The sequence below is a fragment of the Crocodylus siamensis genome, chromosome 7, assembly GCF_052110815.1.
Source record: "Crocodylus siamensis isolate JL-2025a chromosome 7, ASM5211081v1, whole genome shotgun sequence".
Taxonomy (NCBI): Eukaryota; Metazoa; Chordata; order Crocodylia; family Crocodylidae; genus Crocodylus; species Crocodylus siamensis.
The window spans coordinates 23,559,368-23,575,227 of NC_143401.1; the positions used below are offsets into that span (position 1 = coordinate 23,559,368).

Here is a 15,860-nt window from a genome sequence, read left to right on the forward strand (position 1 = left end):
AGGGGACCTGATTGTGGCTTACCACTATATCAGAGGCATACATCAGGGGCTCGGTGAACAACTGTTCACCAGGGCGCCCTGGGGGAAAACTAGAAACAATGGCCACAAACTCCTGGAAGACAGTTTCAGGCTGAACATTAGGAAAAACTTCTTTACAACTAGGGTGTCCAGACTATGGAACAAGCTCCCCCCAGAGGTGGTGCAATCATCTACCCTAGAGGTCTTCAAGAGAAGACTGGACAGTCACCTGGCTGGGGTCATCTGACCCCAGATGTCTTTCCTGCTCATGCAGGGGGCTGGACCCAATGATCCTTCAGGGTCCCTTCCAGCCCTATGATTCTATGATCTAATTCTATGAGTCTACAATTGTTGAAAGGCAGAGTTAGAAAGTTGTTTAGGTAGGGTGTTTGCCCTATTTCATGTTGCTTTTGAAATGTCCTATGCCAGAAAAACACAGAAGCAGAACTGGGTAGAGCATACAGAGAGATGTAATGCTTTCACTAGACAGAATGTGCTTGAGGAACAAGTCAAAATAGAAACACAAAGCTGATTTGCTTTCACTCGGGGATGAGTTCTTCTCTTCTGCCAAACTTCTGAAGGCACTTATTTCCAACTGTGCCAAACAAATCATGTATGATTACAAGCAGTGTTCTTACTGTATGGGCTCACATTTAATTGAGATAACTGAACACATTTTTCTTAGAACAGCAACCTGAACTGCAGTGCCTTCTCCACTAAACTATAAGAATGCTGTTTATATGTGTTGCTCACACCAATCTATTTTTTTCCTTTTAGATGGCAACCCCAGTTAAAAATGTGCTTAAATCTCAATTAATCTGAAGCTTGTCTAAGTCTATCCCAACCATGCAGTTGGTCCAATAAAAGATATAACCCACAAAAAACCTCTGTTTAAATTTCAGGAACTTAAGTGGAACTTAAGTATGTGATCAAAATTAAGCACATGCTTAAATGTTTTGCTGAGCTAGCATTTGAGAGTAGTTTTGTGTTCTCTATTTCTGGGTGGTTAGGAACCTAACTTTAACTCCTCTTTTAAAAAAAATGTTTTTGCCTTTAGCATTTAAACATTTAATCATTGAAATTACTGATTCTTTCTTCTTTTTAAAGATGTCTCCCATTTTCTTATGAGAAGGCTGAACATGAAAAGACTATGTGTACAGTGTCCTGCTGGTTCTGCGGATACTAATATCTAGACAGATAGGGAAGAAAACACACTATAGAAAGCTGAAACAGAAATATATAAAATGCAACAGCTTCTACTAGCAAATGTGAAATGCACATTACTATTGCACTGCAAGTAATTAATTATATAAACACATTGATGGGGCATCTGCTCACTGCCGCCTACATAACTCTGCATTAGAATGTGCATTTCCTGCTGGGTTTTTAGCTTTTGCTCTATTTAATTGATGGCTTCCACACTTCAGTTAACTCTTCACCCTTTTCATTAGCTGATTGTTTGTATATTTCTGCAGCGCAGTGACTTTGTTGCTGGCATTGTTATTCACATGAGGGAGACAGAATAGCTAAGAAAAAAGTCTCCTTCAAATATTTAGTAAACTCTGAAGAGCAGTTTTCTTTCTTACTTTGCAAGCTTGGCACATGCCTTCTGTTACTAAGTGGCCTCTCATTCAAAGGCTCCCCATCTTCTATTCTTCTTCCCACTAGGTGCCCAGACTTACAGCCCTGGCAGCTGCTGTGCTTTCAAAAGGACTATAGACTCCTCTCTGCAGGTGAGCCCCCCTGCCAAAGCAATTTCCAATCAAAGGCTCTTTGAGAACATCACTAGGAAGCTGACTTTGTATGTGCCACTGCTCAAAGTGCCTTCACAATGCCTGCCCTCACTAAATATGCAGCTCATACTGAGTGTAGCCATTGGACTTTTTCATGTCAAATAGGAGCCATTGGCTAGCATGCTGTCCTTGGTTCAGGGGCAGGACACTCTTACAATTATCGTATGTGTTACCCCATATTAGTCAAAGGTGTGGTGCTCCTTCAAAGAGCCTTTCTGTTTTCAAAGCTGCTGGCAAGCTGTAATATCTATTCATTGCTTTTCTTAAGTATAATTGCTTTCTTTGAAGCCTGACAGAAGCAAATAATTTGCACTGCCCTCAGGCAGGAATGGCAACATCATAGTCCCCTTACTGGAAGCTGCAAGTACCTCTGCAAGGGCAACTCTCATACTGAGAAGCAATAATACAGCTTGGGCTGCTCAATTTCATCTTTTCATCTCTTCCTTTTTAACTTTATTAAAAACAGCTTTTGTGTCCACAGTGACAACTTTGCACAGTGAGACAGAAGGTTTGGAGAGCGAGTTTCTAGATGCACACTAATGCTGGAGCCACCTCATGGGAGGTGAAGAGAAAATGGGGAGAGGTTGTGCTGAAAGGGGGTAACCACTTTAATTTAGATGAAAAAGAGCCTCTGGAATGCATGCAAGCTGCTGCCCCCTCTCCTGGGGAATTAGTGACACAGAAATGTCTTTCTGCCAATGTATGATAAAAACTTGCAGAAAGCTCTTGGAGTGAGAGCTGAGCCAGTATACTCAGCTCCACTGCCCTGCAACAAATCATCAAAATGGTTTTAGGGCCTGAACTGCGGCCAGCACTTTGTGGTATCCTATTTACTTTAGATTGTTTCATGTACCCATAGCATTAAACAGTAGTACAAAAAGAGTCTAATCTAAATCCCAGTGCAGTCCCTGGAAAGAGCTGTGGGTTGGTAACGGAAGGATATTCCTCGTGAGTGAAAGTACAGTGTTGCATACTTCCATAGACTGCCAATCCATTTTCAGAGTATGTTGTATTTAAAATGAGCTGGTTGTTGAAACAGCCAGTATTTTTTGAATGGTATGATACCATGGTGGAGGTACCAAATTGAAATTATTTATGCTGGGCTAACCATCACAGTATCTTCATGCTGGAGTGTGGTTGTGTTCATTGGTCACTGGTGGGATTAATATTCTTTTTGAATTACCTTTCTGACTGTAGTCAGCTGGTACTCGCTAGTGCTAGAGGTGAGGAATATATGTGAAGCTTGAGGTTGGCTAGTAGGTAAGGTTTTGGTGGGTTGGGTAAAGGGGTGGGTGACTTTACTAACCACTTCCATCACTGGTGAGCTGTTATGCAGGGTATTATTTGTTTATAAATATTTTTGTTTATTTTTCACACAATATTATAATTGTCATCAACAATGCTAATATTTTTAGGTGCTACAAATAAAGACAGTCTCTGTTCCAAAAAAACTAACAATATAAAATAAGAATTTGTTCAGATTAAATCTAAAGTCATGGTTTAAAGTGAGACTGTTCATCTTTTAGGATGGAGTCATGTTTCTTCCCACTCTGCACAGAGACCTGCCCAGTGCAAATTCATCCCAATAGGTTTCTCTGAATGCAACTTTAATCATAATGTTACATTACTGTGACAGGGCAGCAAGCTTTCCCTGTCACGGTGCTCTGAGGGATTGAAGGGAAAAAAGGAACTTACCTTAGCAACAAGCCTGGGAGAAGAGGGACGATGTGGCAGATCTAGAGTGGAGTGGGGAGGAGAGAGAGACCCAGATCAGGGAGCGAGAGACCCAAATGAAAACAAAAAGAAGAAACTGCGGGGGTGGAGAGAGTGCTGAGAAAGGAGCTGTGGAGGATACAGCAGATAACTGGGAAGAATTAAATGGGAAGCACATGTATAGTTGGTTCCTGGAAAGAGAAGAAAAATGCCTGGAAGAAGATCTGTGGAAACACGGAAGGGTTGTGGCATGCAGCAGAGAGAGGGGACTGGAAGAGTCCTGAAAAGAGACGTACCTACGAAGCCAGATTGATGAGGCAACAGAGACAACTGAGCTGGTGAGTCTGACTCCAGTGGAATCAAGTCCTTTTGAGGGAACCTAGAAAAAGAAAGAGACAAAATTGACTGGGGAGGTGAGCCAGGAGAGGCATCCCCTCATACAGTTAGTTAAGAACAGGAGTGAACAGATCGATGGTTTGCTTGGGATCTGTGTGGGGAAGAATGGGGCAAGCAACCAGAAGCAAGAGTGTTCCAAGCGAGAGACGGAATAAAGTATTTTGAGAGTCCTTATTCGCAAGGGGAGATGTAATGAATATGAAGCTGTAACATCAGGTGTGGTAAGGGCAGGGTATGGGGATGGTGGATGCCTCTAAAGAAGAGTCAGTCTTCTGAACCATATATACAATACCAACCTTGTTGCTCAGGACTGTGTTTATCTTCATACTTTTTTTTCAAAGTCATAGCAGACGAGAAATAAAGGAGATTACCTAGTCCATAAAAGGTGAGAGAGCGTAATTTTATTCTGTGGCTGTGCCTAATCTCTCACAGTGGTGCTTTGGCCAAGAATTTAAAATGAACTGGCAAAATATGAGGACTCAACCCTAACCTAAGGAGCTAGGAATGGACAGTCCTGCATCTCGTGGGGATGGCTACTCCAAAGGACTGGCAGCAGGCTCACAAAGTGGTATGGCAGATAGTGCAGGCTTAACAGGTACAGATGGAGGAATTGGTTTGGGTAAGGACCCAGGAGGATGAAGTGAGGATGGCAGTGCTTAGTCAGCAACAAGTGAGAAGACAGAGGCTCAACCAGCAGCCATACTAGGTGCCTCAGAGAAATTCAGAATACCAAATATGATGGAGAAGGACAATGTTGAGGCCTACCTAGAGGCTTTTGAGAGAACCACTATTGTGGCTGAATGGGATATGGCCCAGTGGTCCTCCTTGTTAGGATCTCTACAGATAGGTCAGTCCCAAGCAACCTACAGGGCACTTTCCCAGGCAGAGGCCAACTGTTATGCTACAGTGAAGAAGGCTATCTTATATCGGCTAGAAATATGCCCTGAGCTTGACAGACAATTTTTTGCCCCTAAGAAACAAGAAGAGAAATGACCCAGGATCCTGGTTCAGATATTAAGACACATGATAGAACATTGGATCCATCCCAATGGGAAAACCATGTGGGACATCATAGAGATATTTATGCTCAAACAGTTCCTAGAAGACCTGGACAAAGAGACCCAGAGTTGGGTAGGTGGCATCAGCCATGAGACATAGAGCAAGCCTGACAATTTGCTGAGGCTTTCTGAACGGCAGAGAAACTCAGAGTAAAAGGGAAGAACTCCAAACTGGGAGTAATGGTAAAGAAACTGGAGAATGCGACCTAGTCTGGGAAACCACCAGCACAATGGGGAATAATATGCTTCAGGTGCAGTGGATCCAGCCATATCTCCTAGCAGTGCCCTAAAAGACTGGGGGATCAATGACCCTGGGAAAGAGAGGCTGAAATAGAGAAAAGAAAAAGGTCCAGAACCAGATCACAAAGAGCAGATGGACTGTAGTTTCAGATGACTTGACAGAGCAAGCAGGGTCCCAAAACCCATAGTGCAAGTCTGGGTCAGTTCTGTGATTATCCCAGCCCTTCTTGATCCAGGTTGTGCACAAATTATGACCCAAGAAGGAGTAATTGATCCTCAAGAGAGTGAGCCAGATACAAACATAAGGTTGGTATGCATCCACGGGGATACACCTATCCCTGGTGAAGACTAATACTAACTGTCATGAACAAATGTGAAGAAATGTCAGTGGGGTTTGCCCAGATGCTCCCATATCTGATGCTACTTGGATGATATTGGCCATACTTTTATGAAGTATGGATCAGATTAGGGGCCAGAGGGGGTGAGGCAAGTCTGAGATGGAGAGAGTAGAGGAGTTAGAAGGTGGCTTTCATGGAGAAGAAATGAGCAACCATCCTGACATTGACCTAGAGGAGATAATCAGGGAAAACCTCAGGTAAGACAAGCTGCAGAACCTGCTTTCTGACATGTGTATGCAGAAAGCATTACTAAACGAGAAGTAGTGGAGCGGCTGGAACTACTGATAAGTTATCCTCACTTCGAGGTAAGAGATCATATTCTCTACTTCATAGACAGAGGGAAGGTAGCTGTGGAGGAGATGGAGCAAATGTTAGTACCCTGTTGATACCAGAGTGATCTGATAACAATAACCCACTCCCTACCCCTGAGTGGACATCTGGGTCGAGATACACGCTTGCACTACAAGCGTACTGGCTGGGCCCACACGAACAAGTGGAACAATTCTGCCAATCCTGTCCAAAATGCCAATGGTATTCCAATTGGCTGCCCGCCCCCTCCCCCCCCACACACACACACCCCGGAGCTCCATTACAGCTTTTGGAGATTGTGACACAGCTGTTTGTTAAGATCATCATGGACATTAGCAGCCCATTCCCCAAAAGTATTGCTGGCTATCAGTTCATCCTAGTGTTGGTTGATTATGTGACCCGCTACCCTGATGCAGTGCCTATGAAAGTAGTGCTGGCCATAAAGGTAGCAGAAGAGTTGATCAGGTGGATCATGCAAGTGAGTATCCCTCAGGAGATACTATCAGATCAAGGTATGAACTTTATGTTCCCAGTAATCAAGGGAATTTGCAAGACTTTTAAGATATGGCACCTCAGGATGTCGGTACAGTAAAAACTCTGTTATTTGGCATCCCCTGGGAATGGGGGATGCCAGATAACAAAATCTGCCGGTTAACTGAGCGGCCTGAACAGGCTGCTTTGCCCCAGGCTGTGGGTGCTCAGAGAAACTGGAAGTGCCATGGTGGGCACTTCCAGTTTCACTTTGCCTCACAGGCCGGCATGCTGGTTAATAGAGCATGTCGGCTTGTAAGGTTCCGGTTAATGGAAATTTTATTGTATATCACCTGCAGACTGATGGTCTAGTTGAGAGGTTTAAGCGAACATTGAAGGTGATGATTAGGAAAATTATTCAAAGGGAAACTAAGTTGGGAATTGTGTCTTCCCCCACTTTTGTTCAGAGTTTGGGAAGTGCCCCAAGCATCCTTGGGTTGCTCTCCATTCAACCTGCCTGACCAACAGACATAAGCCCTGGGGCCTAATCAACATTGTATGTGAAGGCTGGAAGGAGAGTGAGCCTATGTATGAACAAGGCCCTTGACAAGTCATAGAATTGTGAGAGCAGTTAGAGAAAGAGAAAGAAGCAAAGAAGATCACCTGAGATAACTTAGAAAGGAATCAAGCCATTCAGAAACAGAGGTACAACCAGGGCACCAGAAGGAGAAAATTCCAGGAGAATGATCTGGTCCTAGTAATATTACCAGATCACACCAGTAAAATATCCTCCAAATGGCAGTGTCCCTTCAGGATACAGAGACGGGTATGTCCCACAAATTATGAAGTAGATTGGCCTGGGCCATGCAAGACTAAACAGGATTATCATGTGAATGATATGGACAGGGATGAACAGATTGATGGTCTGCTTGTGACCCTTGAGGGGGAGAATGGGGCAAGCGACCAGAAGTGAGAGTGTTCCAAGTGATAGACAGAACAAAGTATTTCGAGAATGCTAATTCCCTAGAGGACATATGATAAATACGAAGCTCTTACATCAGGTGTGGTAAGGGCACGGTATGGGGATGGTGGAGCCCTGTGAAGAGGAGTCAATCTTCTGAACCACATATGATACCAACCACTGTCTTTATCTTTGTACTTTTTTTCATCAAAGTCATGGCAGGCAAGAAATAAAGGAGATTACCCAGTCCATAAAAAATGAGGAAGTGTAATTTTTATTTTGTGGGCATACCTAATCAATTATATACACAGTCTACATGATAACAAAAATTTGTTTAACTTGCAAATCCAAGCACTTAGAACTTAAGAAATTGTAGTTTTATAGTTGTTTTACCTTATGCATATCATTATGGGAGAGTCTATAACTGCATGATCACATACTATTCTTTCTTCAGGACCCTTATCTAATTTGGTGCACAGTACAGACAGGGTAGCTGTTCACTGAGAAAGCAATTATTATTTTTTTCCCCCTTTTCATATTTCAGTGTATCTGATATGCTTTTTAATTTGTACCCAAGCCCTGCAGTTGAGATGGCATTATGAATTGTTTCCTGGGTTGCTCCATGTGGTTACTCACTATTGCTGCTACAATGGTTAAACACTGATGAATTTATTTGTAATCTTTCTGTGGGAGAAAGAAAAGTATAATTATAGTTATATTTATGATCATTCCCATGCTATCTATGGATAATTCAGGTATGGGAAAATTAAAGCCAAATATTTCGGTTGTGTGGTAGAAGTTTGAGTGTGACTTTGTTTAATGTGAGGAAGCTGGTGTGAGAACTAAAAAAACACACAGTCTTGACAAGGAAGAGACCTGGACCCAGTGACAAGCAAAGTTCCCTCTAAGGTGTAGTGGTCCAGGAGCACACCGCTTTGGTCCATTCCGGAATTGGTCCTGCCTCCCCTTTTTGGCGCACACCACTTTGGCCTGCCCCACAGTATAATGCAATATAACAACAAAAGATGATACTATAACCCTGCACCTGTCTGGCTTTGAACGCCCGCTCTTGTGCTGCCTTGGCCTGAACTGTAGAGAACATGCATTCCCTGGCTTCATGGATCCCCTGAGGTGGGCTTTGGTTGTCCCTCTGGCCTTCCCCAAACTCGTCTGCCACACCTTTGAATGTTACACTAGTGGGGGGGGTGGCCTCGAAAGACCTCTCAGGGGTAGCTACTCAGCTCACCAGATGTTTGTGGGCCTCCACCTTCCCTACACCCCAAACTTACACCAGCCTCTGCTGGGACACCAGGTCTTGAAATAGCCGCCCCTCCAGTGTGAATGTTCCTTGTGAGTGCTCTATGGTATCATTGCTTCCTTGTGCCTTAGACTATATCCCCCTTGCTCCTTGGGGAAGGATTGTTGGTCAGCTTGGGCCCTAGGGCTGGAACCCGCTTGAGCTGGTTGGCTCTATTCCTGGGGCCAGTGTGGGTCAGGCAGGGTAAAGAAAACAAAGTGAAGAAAAGAAGAACAAAAAACCCAAAAGGGCCTTCCAATCCAGCGTCCTACTGCCCAGCTCTCCCAGCCCTCCTGCCCGTACTTGGCAGTGCTCCTTCGATGCTGGACCCTTGGGGTCCCCTTTCCCTTTCCATCCCCAGCCCAGCTCCCTGACCTGGTACCTGGGAGAGATTGGGCTGGGGAACTTCTGTTCCCTCAGTGTCAGCCTCAGCCTCTTCCTCCCAGTCACTGTTCCCGGAGTGCCACTGTTCGGTGTCTCCACCTCCATGCCTCCCTGACAGTATTAGAGGTGAGTCAGCCCAGATGTTCCTCCCCTTCTGGGGCTCGATCTCGGCACCCTGGATGAGAGGAGTCCTTGCAGCCTCTGCTGCTGCCCACCATCTGGGTGATCCTAGTTCGCACTGGCTCCATCCATTGCCGGCACAGAGAGCCTCCGCTTCCTCACTTGCCCTCCCCATCTTTCTGCCAGCAGCCGCTTTTATCCCCACTGGCTGGTGTGTCCCCATGACGTCATCCACCAGCTTTAATCATATATAGGTGTGGCTTGTAAACCATGCGGGCTCTTCTCACCCCTCCGGTATCACCCCTCCTGCAGGTAAATGGTCGTTTTGTGTTCCTTTCTCTATTTTCATGTTTTTTTCCACGTTGCACCTCGCGGGCAGGGCTTCCGCATCCCTCCTCTCACTGTCCCCGGGACAAACCTTTATTTACCAAAGTGACTCCCATCTACCTTTTCTGTTTTCCAGACAGAATATACAGTATCCAGGGTAATAGTCTTTCCTGAGACTAAATGAAGTTTAATTGACATTTGCCTGTCCAGATTATCAGCTTCTAAACAATTTCTAGACTTTGTTTTGATTGTGTTCATGAGGCTAAACCCTCTCCCACAATCTGCACTAGATGTCTGGAAAGTGTCGCAGATGTTAACTAGTATTGACAGTTCACTAAATTGTTCCTGTTGCAGTATGTAGGTGACCATATCTTCAAAGGTCTTTATTGCCCTAGTTTTCATTTTCTCACTAACAGTTAATTTAAAATCCACATATTATTTGCAGAGGTCCTTCTTAAAAGTTTCTACAGATTTGTTTAGCAAGGTGCTATATATTGTTGTCAATGTTTTCAGCTCCTCATGCTGAGAAGAGAAGTCATTCCTGTTTGATGAAGTGGGAAAAGAAGCCTTATCAAAAATTGACCATTCTTTCAACTTGCATTCTGGACATCTGTTGTCTATGTGGTCACATGTATGCTCAATGAATTGAATAACTGATGTAGTGTCAACAGGTGATTCAAATGATGATAGCAAAGTTTGAATGACTTCAGAAAAATGTACAGTATTACCAACATACTGTGAACAAAGTTGGCAATTCTAGCTTTCACCTAAGACATCATTTAGTATGGCCAGTGCAACATGACACTCTGGCTTCCACAGTTTGATCAAGCAGTATTTGTGAATGGAGTCATTGTCTTCAGCCACTTATTGTGCTCAGTAGTCCATCAAAACAGTCTAATTCTTCATTAAGGCACTAACAAGAACATGTCTAGAGAGCCATCTGACCTCATTCAGTGGTCTAAATGAACTGTTTCACACAGAAGCCTTAGATAGTTCTTGAAACTTAATTTTTTTTTACAGAAGACCAACTAAAAAGTGTGTATATGGTCCAAAGTAGAGTTTCAGTGCACCTCATCAAAGGTACATCTTTCCAAGTATCAACATTCCCCAAGTCTTCCTGGTATGCCACGCAGTGCAGCTTGAGCAGATGTGAAATAGACTGGCGAGGTACTGGAGCCACACCGTTGCACTTTCCAAGCATTACTGAAGCACCAACAGAGGTGAACATTACTATCTTTTGCATATCTAAGTTGCTGCCAACATAAAATTGCCTAATTGCTGCTACAATAGTAGAACTATCACAAATTGTCAGCTTTAAAATTCCAGCAAACCTGGTCTGATGAGTGAAATCATCCATAGTTCGGAATTTTACATGTAGCATTAACATTTTGCTAACAGAGATATCTGTGCTCTCGTCAATTATCAAAGTGTGGAATGGCAATGTACACATTTCATTCAGTGCTTCCTGATGAATTACAGAATTTATGCTGTCAATAAATTCAGATGCATAATTCTTACTTCTTCAGCTTTCAGGAATTTTAACATATTTGCCAACGTGACTGTGGATTATAGGATTGATAAGTTTAACTTCACTGCGAGGAGAACATTATCAATTAAGATTCTGACTTCATTGGCATTTGATCACTTCCTTTCAGACAGTTCTATCCTATTTTCCCGTGTCTCACGTGTTTCAAAAAATAAACTTTTCAAGATTCCTCTGCTTTGGTTGCATAGTTTCGTCACAGAATCTGTGTGAATCTTGTGCACCAAATGGCATTCCAGATAGTCTAATTTCCAGTCACCCCATTTTTTTCTAGTTGTCCATTCGCTATTGGCACCTGCACGCACACTGATGGTACACAAGACATCCCTGTTTTCATGATACTGGAAAATATCTCCAGGATTTACACTCTGCTGACCAGACACATATGGCATGTCAGTTTCAAACATCTCCTTCAACCAGTCTTCTTTGAATTTCAAGCAGCTCTTCTTCTTAGCTGGTCCACTGCGTTCACCCTTTTCACACTTACACTTGGACATTGTAAAATGAATATAAAGATGATTCTTGCTGCAGGGAAGTTATTGGCCTTCCTAGAACGATAGAAGCAGCTAACAGCTAATTTACCCAAAGCACCTTGTCTGCCTATGCCCTTAGACCAACACAGCTGTAACCAGCACCCCCAAACCCAAGATTTCATAGACATTAGGGCTGGAAGGGACCTCAGAAGATCATCGACTCCAGCCTCCTGCCCAAGGGGTAGGAAGTCAGCTAGGGTAATAGGATCTCAGCAAGATAAGCATCCAAATTTCTCTTGAAGGCGTTCAATGTAGGTGCATGAACCACCTCTGGTGGGAGGTTATTCCAGACCTTGGGAACTTGAACCGTGAAAAATTCTTCCTTATGTCCAGCCTGAAATGGTCTTGCTGAAGTCTAGAACTGTTCGACCTTTTCATCCCTTGGGGCGCTCTGGTGAACAATCATCCCCTCAGATCCTGGTGAACACCCCTGATAAACTTATAGGTGGCCTTCAGATTGCCCCTGAGCCTGAGCTTTTCCAGGCTAAAGAGTCCCATAGCTCTCAGCCTGTCATCATAAGGTCTGTTTTCCTGACCTCTGATCATGTGCGTGGCTCTTCTCTGGACTCTCTCAAGCGTCTCCACATGCTTTTTCAATCATGGAGCCCAAAACTGGACGCAGTACTCCAGCTGCGGTCTCACCAGGGCTGAGTACAATAAGAGAATGACATCCTGGGATTTGCTTGAGAAGCATCTATGGATGCAAGCCAGCGCTTCGCTTGCTTTACTGGCTGCAGCATCACATTGAAGGCTCATATTCATCTTGTGGTCAATCATGACCCTCAAGTCCCTTTCATCCATAGTGCTAACCAGCGTAACACTGCCAAGCCTATAAGGATGCTGCAGGTTTTCCCTCCCAAGGTGGAGAATCTGGCATTTTTTGGTGTTAAACACCATCAGGTTCTCATTCCCCATTTCTTGAGCCTGTCCAGGTCAGCCTGGATTGCCCTCCTTTCCTCAGGTGTGGATGCTTTACCCCAGAGTTTGGTATTGTCGGCTAACTTGGCCAGTCCACTTCTGACTCCGATGTCCACATCATTAATGAAGATGTTGAACAAAATAGGTCCAAGGACAGAGCCTTGGGGGACCCCACTGGTCACAGGGCACCATGATGATTGACTTCAATCAACCACTGCCCTCTGGGTCCAACCATGGAGCCAATTCCCCAGCCAGCAGATCGTGGAGGACCCGAAGCTGCAGTTGGCCAGTTTTGCCAAGAGGTGATCATGGGATACCAGATCAAAGGCTTTTTTGAAGTCAAGATATATGATGTCAATCTCCTCTCCCTTGTCCAGGTGATAGGTCACCTGGTTGTAAAAGGAGATAAGATTGGTCAAGGAGGACCTACCCACAACAAACCCATGCTGGCTATCCCTCAGGAATTTGCTGTCAGCCAGTCTGGTGAGAATGGCCTCTTTAATAAACTTTTCTAAGACCTTCCCCAGGATAGAGGTCAGGCTGATGGACTGTAGTTTGCCAGATCCACTTCCCTCTCTTTCTTGAAGATAGGTACCACATTGACCTTCTTCCAATCTTCAGGCACTTCACCAGAGCACCAGTTCTCGAAGATCTGTGCCAGGGGCTGGGCTATGATGCTAGCCAGCTGTTTGAGTACCCTGAGGTGTAGATTGTCAGGGAAAGCTGACTTGAAGGTGTCCAGCCTCTCAAGGTGTTCCTTTACGAGGTCAGCATTGATGGAGGGCTATGAATCCATTGTCTATAGTACTACCCCTTAACGCTAAGACATGTTCAAAGAGACCAATGCCAATATCCAAGTACACCTAGATCAGAAGAGAAGGGCTCATTCTGCATGACAAGATGACACCTCATCTCAGCAGAAGGAGGTATATCAGTTCCTCAAAGCCAAAGCTTTAAGGAGGATCGGGAAATAAAAAATCAGAGGTAGCAAGATAAAGCCAAGGAGATTCAGTTCAATGCTAACAAACATGACATAGAATCAGAGAAAATCAGGTTTGGAAGGGACCTAGGGAGGTCATCTAGTCTAATCCCATGCTCAAAGTGGGCCCATCCCCAGCTAGATCATCTGGGCCAAGGCTTTGTCTACCTGAATCATAAAAACCTCCAAGGATGCAGATTCCACAACCTTTCTGGGTAGCCTGTTCCAGTGCTCTACTATCCTCCTAAACAGAAAGCTTTTCTTAATACCTGATGTAAACTTCCCTTGCTGCAATTTGAAAACATTGCTCCTTGTTCTGTTATCTGTCACCACTGAGAACAGTCTAGCTCAGTGACTGTCAACCTTTTTTTCATTTGAGGACCTCTAACATATTTTGAATGTAGGTGCAGAACCCTCTACATTTTGAATTCGTAGTTTCATAGATTGTTAGGGGCTGGAAGGGACCTTGCAGATCATGGGGTCCAGCTCCCCGCCTCCCAGCTCTAAGAAGGAAGACAACAACTGGGGTCAAGTGACCCCCTATCCTGTCTCCTCTTGAAAACCTCCAGGGTAGGTGACTGTACCACCTCTGGAGAGAGTTTATTTCACAGTCTGGACACCCTGACTGTGAAGGAGTTTTTTTCTGGTATTCAGCCTGAAGCTGCCTTCCAGGAGTTTATATCCATTGGTTCTGGTCTTCCCCAGGGGTGCCCTAGTGAACAGTTGTTCACTGAGCTCCTGATGCACTCCTCTGATATAATGATAAGCCTGTCTGGACCCTCTCAAGTTTTTCCACATCCTTATTGAAGTGTGACACCCAGGTGTGGAATGGAAGTATGGACCCCTCTGAATTGTAAGTGTGGGTATTCACATACTTTTGATTGATCATAGTAATCTTTTGCAGACCCCTTAGACATAGCCTTTAGATGCTGAGGTGTCTGTGGTTCAATATCACTGGTTTAGCTCCATCTTCTTTGTAATCACCCTTCAGGTAATGGAAGGATGTTATTAAATGCCCCCCAGTCATCTCTTTTCCAGATGAATTAAGCTCAGTTTCTTCAGCTTTTCCTCCTAAGCTATATGTCCCATCCCTATAACCATTTTTGCTGCCGTCCACTGAACCTCTCCAATTTGTCCATATCCTTTCTGTAGTGTGTTGGGGTGGGGGGGTTAGAGTTAGGTGTTAGAGGGAGGCAAAACTGAATACAGAACTCAATATATGGCCTCACCAGTGCTGAATAGAAGGGAATCATTACTTCCCTCAGTCTGCTGTCAACACTTCTACTAATGCAGCCCAGTATGCTGTTAGCCTTCTTTGCATCAAGGGAACACTGTTGGGTCATATTCAGCTTATTGTCCACTGTAATGTGTTGTCCACATATTGTTTACTGCAGAGCTGCTGCTTAGCCAGTCGCTCCCCAATGTGTACCGGTGCATGAGATTATTCTAGCCAAAGTGCAGGAATTGCATTTGTCATTGAACTTCATGAGGTTTCTTCTGGTCCAATCTTCCAATTTGTCTAGGTCTGTCTGAATCCTAGTCCTACTCCCCAGTTTATCTATTACACCCCTCAGCTTGGTGTCAACTTCAAATTTGCTGAGGGTGCACTCCATCCCATCTTCTAAGTTGTTGATGAAGATATTGAACAAAACAGGCCCCAGGACCAACCCCATGGGCACTCCACTTGATACCAGCTGTCAACTAGACATTGAGCCATTGATGACTCAATGTTTGCCAAGTACCTTTTGAGCCCAATAATCCAGCTACTTTTCTATCCACTTTGCAGCCCATTCATCCAACCTGGACTTCCTTAGCTTGCCAGCAAGAATCTTGTGGGAGACCATAACAAAAGCCTTGAGGTATATCATATCCACTGCTATCCCAGCATCCAGAGAGCAGTCAACTCATCATAGAAGGCGAACAGGTTGGCCAGGCATTACATGCCCTTGGTGGATGTACAGTGACTGTTCCTAATCACCTTCTTCTCCAAGTGCTTAGAAATGGATTCTTTGAGGATCTGCTCTATGATTTTTTCAGGGACTTAAGTGAAGCTGACCAGTCTGTAGTTCTCTAGATCTTCCTCCTTCCCTTTTTTAAAGGTGGGCACTATATTTGTCCTTTTTCAGTCATCCAGGACCTGCTGATTCTTCCTCTGCAGTCCTAGATCTCTCTTTCAGTGCTGAATTGATGAAGTCCTCATCACAGAGGGTGCTTCAGAACCTTGTCACCTCCTCCTGTAGCTCTCTTTCCTACTCCCTGAGGGTCACCACCAGGAGACATCATTCACATCACAGGTACTCCCCCACCTGGTTGTCACTAGAAGGAATCTGCAAGACACAATCCCCACAGTCCCAAACCAGGACCTGGGTGAAAGCCTTAATAGTGAGTGGTCCTATTTAAAC

The 15,860-nt window shown here is 44.3% G+C and overlaps 1 long non-coding RNA gene across 1 annotated transcript in view; it reads left to right on the forward strand.

Moving 5' to 3' along the window:
* The window catches only part of LOC149859604 (uncharacterized), a 135,545-nt gene that overhangs the window by 95,304 nt on the left and 24,381 nt on the right, over positions 1-15,860 (forward strand). The window contains exon 7 of the long non-coding RNA XR_016443530.1: positions 1,687-1,751. This is a non-coding gene — a long non-coding RNA (uncharacterized LOC149859604). The remainder of the gene's footprint in view (positions 1-1,686; positions 1,752-15,860) is intronic.